Raw genomic sequence first — 9,370 nt, forward strand, 5'->3', positions numbered from 1 at the left:
CATGGCATATAGTTGGCATATAATAAATGTTTGAAATGAAAAAAAAAAAAAACCTATTGCCTAATACTAGGTCCTGAAGATATTGCTATATGTTTTCTTTAAGAATTTTGTAAGTTTAGCTCTTATATTTGATTCATTAATCCATTTTGAATTAATTTTCTAAAAATAGTTTGAAGTAGGGGCCAATTTCATTCTTTCGCATGTACATATCCAGTTTTCCTGGGTGTGTATTTTTTTGAAGAGACTATTATTTTTCCATTGAATGATCTTGGCACCCTTGTTGAAAATCAATTGGCCATAGATGCATGGATTTATTTCTGAACTCTCACTTCTATTTGATTGACCTATATGTAGGTCCTTATGCCAATATCACACTGCTTTGATTACTTTTGCTTTGTAATATTACACTGTTTTGATTACTTTAGCTTTGTAATCATTTTGAAAATGGGAAGTATGAGTATTCAAACTTTGTTTTTCTCTTTCAATGCATTCATTATTATATGGAAACACTACTTGGCATATTCCTTTGTGTGGTATGCAAATAATGTATAAGAAGTGTTAGTATATTTTTTATTTTTATAAATGAAATCTTCCATGTATCTGTTAGAACACTTTAAGTTGTTAGTAACATAAAACCCAAACCAAAATGGCATAAACAAAAAGGGGAAGATATTGGCCCATGTAATTAAAAAGTTTGGAGAAAGATTGTGCTGGTTTGGATGTCCCCCAAAATGACATGTTCTTCAATGCAGTCTTGTGGTGGCAGATGTATTAGTGTTGATTAGGTTGGAATCTTTGGATTAGGTTGTTTCCATGGAGATGTAACCTACGCAACTGTGGGTAATACTTTTGATTAGATTATTTCCATGGAAGTTTGGCCCTGCCCATTCAGCATGGGTCTTGATTTAATCATTGGAGTCCTATATAAGAGCTCAGACAGAAGGAGCTTGCTGCTACAGCCAAGAAAGACATTTGGAAGATGGCCACTGAAAGCAGACTTTTGCTGATACTTTATTCTGGAGAAGCTAAAGAGAGGACAAAACACCCCAAGAGCAACATTTTGAAGAATGCACAGGAGGCGAGAGAGGAGCTGGGACACAATCCAGGATCAGCAGATGCCAGCCACGTGCCTTTCCAGCTAACAGGTTTTCTAGGTGCCATTGTTCTTCCTTAAGTGAAGTTATACTTGTGTTGATTCCTTAATTTGGATATTTTCATGGCCTTCAGACTGCAAATTTGTAACCAAATAAACCCCCTTTATAAAAGCTAATCCATTTCTGGCATTTTGCATAACAGCTGCTTTAGCAAACCAGAACAAAGATTTTCAGGCATGGTTTGCTTCAGATATATTTATGATGTTCTTTGATGTTCTCAGATCTCCAGATCCCTTTCTCTACAGTTCTGCCCACTGTATTGTCTGTTGAACATCATTTTTATCCTCAGGTTGGGTTTCTCATGGTTCAACAGTTCTAGACCTCATGTTTTTAAACCACACCTTTTGTTATCTTCCCAGAGAAGAAAAGATAATTTTCTTTCTCAGGATCCCCAGGCAATGCACCTCTGTCTCATTGCCCTAAATTGAACCACTATCCCATTCTTAATCTATGCCCATTGGAAGAGGAAATACGGCTTGGCTTAAGAAAATCAAGGTCCACCTGTGAAGTTGAAGGTAGGGTTAACCCAGTGACATCCTTGAGCTGGCTAGTACCTGATCATGAGAGCCAGTTATTAAATTTCCAAAAATTCTTCAAGCCAATGTTAAACACGCTATTATTAAAAATTAAATTACATAACTTATAATCAAATTCTATTGAAAACAAAGGTAATAAATACTCAAAACTTATGACCTCCTAATTATTTTACTACATTTTACCATATTTATGCTCTTGAGCTTATTTTTATCTATTGTGCATACATATCATGTCTTCCTCTTTGCTAATGTTTCCATTATGCTGAATACCAGAAATGGATTGGCTTTTATAAAGAGGGTTTATTTGGGTACAAATTTATAGTCCTAAGGCCATAGAAGTGTCCAAACTAAGGCGTCAACAAGAAGATACCTTCACGGAAGAACAGCTGATGGCATCTACAACATCTCTGTCAGCTGCAAAGGCATGTGGCTGGCATCTGCTGTTCCTTTGCTCCCAGGTTGCCTTTCAAAAATGGCTTTTTCCAAAATGTTTCTGGGTTTTTCTTAGCTTAGCATCTCCAAACATCCTTTTGTCTGCATCTCAAAGCATCAGCAAGCATCTCCGTCTCTCCAAAACTCTCTCTCAGCTGCTCTTGGAGTGTTTTGTCCTCTCTTAGCTTCTCTGGAGCAAACCCTGAGCTAGCATCTCAAAGTGCCAGCTACTGTCTCTTCAGAAGTCTCTTTCAGCTGCTCTATGTGTGAGCTCCCTTCAAAGGACTCCAGTAAACCAATCAAGACCCACCCTGGGATGGGTGGGGTCTAACCTCCATGGAAACATACAATCAAGAGGTCACAATCTAATCAGAAAGATTAATAAATCTGCTCCCACAAGACTGCATAAAAGAACATGTCTTTTTCTGGGGGACACAACATACACAAACCAGCACATCATGGAAATTCTATATAATTATGTGCTACTGTGCATTTCTTTCCAATTCCATGTAGAATGATACCACTTTGGTAGCTTTAAATTGACCATTGTGTATATATTTTACACCATGGAAATAGGAAACCTAGAAATCAGGACTTCTCCCCACCCCACTCTCCCATCTTGGAGAGCCTGTTGTTAAATATTTACTTGCATAACACTGGATCAGACTTATTCAAACCGCGTTTGTAGGAAATTTGGGTTATTGTTGGTAAATGAGAGGGTAAAAAGATTTCTGGGGAGGTTATCAGCCAAAGTGCACTATGTTCTAGAATACTGTTGGACTTTTCTAATATTTTATCCAATTCTCTTCTATAATGCTCTAGAAATTCATTTACATATTTATAAACAGAAATAAAAACAAAATTTCAGATAATTGTTTTCCTCCATTGTATAGCATTCTCTTAAACCACTTCTTAGCTGGAAGCAAATTTAATGAACTTTGAAACTGACTTGTATTGACACAATAATCCTCCCATGAGGTAATAGGCTTTCCAGACTCGGCAGACTGGGGACAGAAAGACTGCTTAGTGAATTCTGGGCACTAACTCTTCATTTTCCCCCATGGGTTATGGCCTTGCCATTGTTGAATCAGGTTCAAGAGCCAGGAGAGCCCAATGTCTGTAAATATCCCTTTAAATGAAAACATTCAATGCAGAGAATATGTAAGAGCCTTATGTATAAAATGTTCTCAAATGCTGGCCCTATGTATAAAAGTTTCTCAAATCTGTCATTACCCTATGTATGAAAGGTCCTCAAATCTGTCATTACCCTACCTTGTATAGATAATGCTCCTGGCAAATGTACACACCTCATAAGAGATTTCAGGCTGCTTATGTATATTAATGGTGATTAAATTTCCCAAGAATTTTTTTAAGTGGGAAGCATCCTCACCACAATCTTGTAGAGAATATTAATTTACTTAACAAGCCGTTTCTGCAAAGGTGAACTCCACTAACTCTAAATTGTTTATTGAGTCTGAATCTGATTAAAGCACTGGAAACTGAGATTTTTTCAACTTCAGAGGAATTTCCTAGGGAGTTTGTAGAACCGTCTTCTTGGAGACTTCAGTAAAGGTCAGGCATTCGCTCTGAAATTTTAAGTTCAAAACCTCCCTAGTACAATTATTCTGGAAAATTAGTTGGCAGCATCTACCAAAACAAGACAAAATATCTCCTGAGACCTGGCAATTTCACTCTTAGGAATATACCCAACAGAAATGTCTACATATGTTCACTGAAGTCATGTACTAGAGTGTTTACAGCAGCACTTTTCTTAGTAGCCCCAAAGTAGAAATAGCACCAATATCCATTTATAGTAGATGGATACCACATAGCAATGGCAATGAATGATCGACAATGACACGAATTTTACAAGTTTTGGATAATAAGTGCGTACTGATTTTTCCATTTACATAAAGTTCTAAAACTGGTGAAACAAGCAGTTCTCCTTGAGGTTGGGGATGGTAAGGGGCATGAAGGGGCTTATGGGATGCTTCTAATTTCTCAATCTAAGGTTGGTTATACAGATGTGTTCACTCTGTGAAAATTCATTAAACTGTATATTTATGATATATATATGCTTTACTGTATATGTGTTATATTTTAATAAAATTTACATTGAAAAGCTATCCTGCACTTACCAAGGGTTGACAGTGACATAGAGATCACTTTAGCTTGATCTATTTTAGTTATTTTACCTGCTCACAATACATGTGGGTTTTGACTTGTCCATTTGCATAAATGCATCGTCTGTCCTTTTGGTAAAACAGCTCGGCTCTGCATTAGCAACACTAGATTCTATCCTGCATGTGGTGCTGGCTTGTCTTTCCTGGTCTCTGCTTACTTTGTGAGATATTCTTCAAACAACTAAACTGCACTGTAACTTTCTGTACACCACTTTGAATATCTTTTATTATTCATTCGTTTATTAAGGGCAAATCCAATGTAATCTTCCAGGAACTCCTTATATAATTTGATAAAAGCCTGGGGCAATAGGAGACCCAATTTTTGCATGGTATTGCACAGAAAGAAGCATATTCCAGCATCTGGCAGTAACTAAAATAACTGCGATCTTTACTTAAAAATTTGTTGAAAAACATTTAAGGATATCGTATTCAAAACTTACTGCACAATTTAAAAAAATTTCCTGCTTTTTCCCCTATAACTCTCCATCTCTCTGACTTCTTAGTCACCCAGAAATCTCTCTCTATCCAACCTCCTCCATCAAATCTGTACTAAAATCTTTCCAATCTTTCCAAATTGAGCTCAAAAACTTTTACTTTTCCTCCCTCCCCTCTTTTGTTTTATCTATGGCTTCTGTTCTCTCTCATGAACATAAATTGACTCTTTCCTTTTGGGTGAATTTGTTATACCACATTAGGTAATTATTATCAGCAGTGTGACCTTGAGGAATGTCTTAGTTTTCCAGAGCTGCTATGACAAATACCACACAATAGATTGGCTTAAACAATTGGAATTTATTAACTCATGATTTTGGAGGCTCAAAGTCCAAAACTGAGGTCTCAACAGACTGTTTTCTCTGAAAGTCTGTAGCATTCTGATGCTCACTTGTGCCAACTTTGTGGTTCCTTGGCTTGCATCTCTGCCTCTGTCATGTGGCCATCTGTCTCCTCGGTCTCCTCCTATGGCTTTCTCTGAATTCTGGCTTCTACTGGCTGACTGTGTCTGACTGTCCTTTGCCTTATAAGGACTCTGGTCTAATGGACAAAAGTTTACCCAGATTCAATATGGCATCATCTAGACAGAATCTTTGAAGATCCTATTTACAAATGAGTTCCATACCTTAACTAACAATAACATCTTCAAAGGTTCTATTTACAAATGGGTTCACACTCACAAGAATGGGGAATAAGATGTGAATGTATCTTCTGTGAGGTATATATTTCAATCTCCAATAGGCAGTGTTCACATATGTAAAATAAAAGTACCTACTTCATTGGATGGTTGAGAGAATTAAATGAGTTACTATATATCCAGTGCAAATATTAATACTTAACACATTGAAGATGCTATATAAGTATTTGGTAAATATTTACTGTTTTTCTTTGTGCCTGTCTCCACTATATTCAACTCTTTTAGGAAACCAACTCACAGATCTGTCCCAGGAACCCAATTCCTTCTATCCCCTTTGACGAAGACACTATGTCTGTCTCCACTATATTCAACCCTTTTAGGAAACCAACTCACAGATCTGTCCCAGGAACCCAATTCCTTCTATCCTCTTTGATGAAGACACTATGTCCCATAGTAGCTCATTCCTGGAGTCTGGGTTATGTGTCCTGGAAGAGGACCACAGTTTCCGTTTTGAAGGACAAATACTAATCATACCTAAAAATATTATAGTATAAATCTCCATTTCCCTAAAGTTTATGAATTCTAATTCTTCACATTACTCCATAGTTACCCCTTTTCTCATCTGTTTACTCCATTCCAGTGGTTGCCCAAAGAGAAAAGCTTCCTATGCCTAATCCTCACCCATGAAACATGCATCTTGAGTTTTAAAGATTTAGGTGTGGAAAACAGAAGGCTAGAAGCCCTTAACCTATGAAGAAAATGTTATGGGGAAGAAGTTCTTCTGTTTCCAGCATCAGCTAGCTTCAATTTCAGAGTTAGATAATGGGCATTTGCATATTTAATAGAGAAAGGACTTTAAATGTCACTTAGTCCAAATTCTCAGTTTAGAGATGAAGCTCTTGAGTAACCTATCCTAGATGGTTGTTGGATCAAGACCAAGATCATGGTTGGGACAAAAGGCTTGGGCCTTGTTCTATGGTTCCTTTTGTCACACACTTATTCTCCCTTTCATTTTTATGCAGTGACTGGACAAGAAGCATTTCCATTGACAGTTGCCTCTTGGATATCTTCTCTGTTGGTTGGTCTATAGCTTTCCTGTCACTATTCCATCCATGATCTCAGGAAATAGTTTGGAGAAAGGCTGACATTGCCATCTCTCTTGTTTCCCAGCAGGATTGTTCCCTCATAGGATACTTTCCAATTTTATCTCCAGTGTGTTTTGAAATCTTTTAAAGCCAAAGAAGTCTTTGTTGCTAACATATTTCTAGAATAACACTGTGGTTTTGGAATGTTCATTGGGCTTAAAACATTGCTTTACTCAGACTTTTTCCTTCCATTTATGAACACTAATGGTAAAGGTGATTCGTTTACATGACCCTGAGAGTTCCAGATGTTTTGTCTCACCAAGTTGTGGGTAGTTTCTGAAAGTGGCTAATTAGTGGATCCTCCATCCGGTGGCTCAGCTTGCTGTATAAAAACATCAGGCAGTTATTAGGCTCCAGTGGGATTTTCACAGTTGTTAGGGGGACTCCAAGGAAACATCTCTGAGTAACTAACAGGAGCTCATCTTTGCTGGAAATCGTAGTCTGCATCTGGCTGCGATTTTTTTTACCCAAAGAAGAAAGGTGAGATTTGATATGCAGGGAAATGGTGGGGAAGCATTTAGATAACCCTTAACATTCAATGCTGCAGTGCAAACACAGAAGATGTGCCTGGATGTAGGAGAGCAGCAAATGTAAGAAGCAATGAAACAAATTAGCAGCAGAAGCACCAGATCTGCCTCTCCTTTGTGGCACTATTATTTAAAGTTCAAATGTCTTTGATATGATTAAATTAATCATTTTTAGAATCCTACCACATTTAAAGAACCACCAGAGGAGGCTGAATCTTCTGAGAGAAGTACGCAAGCGGATCAACAAGATGACAGCTGCTGCATTGAAATCTGGATTGTAATATGTCAGTTTCCAACACATCACATATAATCCAGACAGAAACATAGCTTTTCATTTGCCTCGTTATTATTTCCCTCTGTCTGGTGTGGTTTGGGTCACATCTGTTGGTTGCAATCTCATCTTCATGAGATCTGCATTGACTGATAGTTTAAACCCTGTGTTTATCTATTTCTGCAGTTCTTATTTCTCTCTCTGGGAAGTCTCTGGAGAAGCAGTATCCCCTGATGTACGTGTCTTGGGTTTATTAATCAACAATTTGTGCCCATATTCAGGCAGTTCTTTGTGTTTCATGCTAGGATATGAGGTGTTTTTGTTAGGTATATCTTTTAACACTTACTATTTAAGGAAAAAAGTAATTTGATAAAATAACAATTTAAGCCTACTTCCTGAATATTTCTAACTGATTTGAAATAGAACTGCTCATGATAAATAAAACAAGCTTTCTGTTTGACTTTTGCATGTTTTCTACTCATACATGTTCTGTCTCACATGATGAAATGATTGAGAAACACTGCTTCAACTTTTAAAACTTGGCTAGCATCTAGGATTTAAACATTAGCATGCCTATCTTTGGTCAAACCCAGGAAATCCTTTTGCATTTTATCCATTGCTAATGGTTTCGTATCTTCATAATGAATCTAAACCTTGATTGCTTTTGTAGACATGCATGTCTGAAGGCATGCAACATTTTGCAACTGTTGGCCCATATTTTTATTTCATAAAATCTTATTTGGTCTGTTGACCAAGTTGTGATTACTTCCATATTTCTCTTAATTGCCTTAATATCCCCAAAGACTTTTCTATTTTGTGCATCCCTGTCTCTTTGCTTCCTTTATCTCTTGCTGTGAGAGTACAAAATTGCTGACATATTCAATGTATTTAAATCCTGAATGTTGCAGAAGAGTTTTCAAATCTGTTTTAAATTTCTGATACTCAGCTAAGGACCATTACACATTTTTTCCTGTTAATCTGGTTTTAATCATATCCATAAATGCTAAAGTTGTACATGAATGAAATGGTACGTAAAGTAACACGAGACCAAGTGTACATTAGTATGAGTAGAGTTAACTTCTTATTTTGTTTGACCTGTATGTGCTATTGTCTTATGGTCATAAAATCTTGACACACTAGAATTGATCTACAAAGAGCTTATGGTACTCTTCCTACTAAATCTTAGCTTTTCCATTTTTAAAGTATTTGTTAATTATAACCCATCCCCTTGGAGTCACAATGAGAGTTGATGAATTCAAGTGTGTTTTCAATTCATTTCATAATGTATCAGCTAAAATGCCTTCAGTTGCAAATAACTAACAAGTGCATTAACACTGGTGTAGAAAGTAAAGACAGTTGTGCACTTAACAAGAATTCCAGAGAATCCAGGCTGCTTTCATTCCTTTGTTCTTTCATCCTGGGGTAGTCTGTATTATCTCCCTAATAATTGCCACTCTAGGTATCACATCCTCACTCTACAGAGCATAAGTACAGAGGGAAGGAGTTAGGAATAAGGCTCTCCGCCTCGCATGGGTCTTGCCTTTCATTATAGGAAAACTTCCTTAGAAGCCTTTGGCGGTCTTCCCCTTATATCCTATATAGGCTAGAGCTGGCTCACACAGCCACCCTTATACCAATTATTGGCAAAAGGTAAGAGTTTGTCATGACTCCTTTAGGCTAACCACGCATCCTCGGCTTTGGTGTCCTACTGCTTGAACAGTTCTGTTACTACAGAAGAATGAGGTGAGGTGGAGTGGGGATAGCTGTTTGTCACACTTAATATCTCTGTTCAAGGTTTAAGTTATATCTTCAGAGGTCACTACTGTTGTATTTAGACCCAAGAAGTCAGCTAAAATGTTCTTGTGTTACGTATTTATACATTGTAACTTGTATTTTAAAATAGCATTTTTATTATATGATTTTCTCCCTGACTGCAAAGGACACTGTGAAATACATCACTCTACACATGCAAAAGGAAAAACAGGAAAAGCCT

The sequence above is a fragment of the Choloepus didactylus genome, chromosome 13, assembly GCF_015220235.1.
Source record: "Choloepus didactylus isolate mChoDid1 chromosome 13, mChoDid1.pri, whole genome shotgun sequence".
Classification (NCBI taxonomy): Eukaryota; Metazoa; Chordata; class Mammalia; order Pilosa; family Megalonychidae; genus Choloepus; species Choloepus didactylus.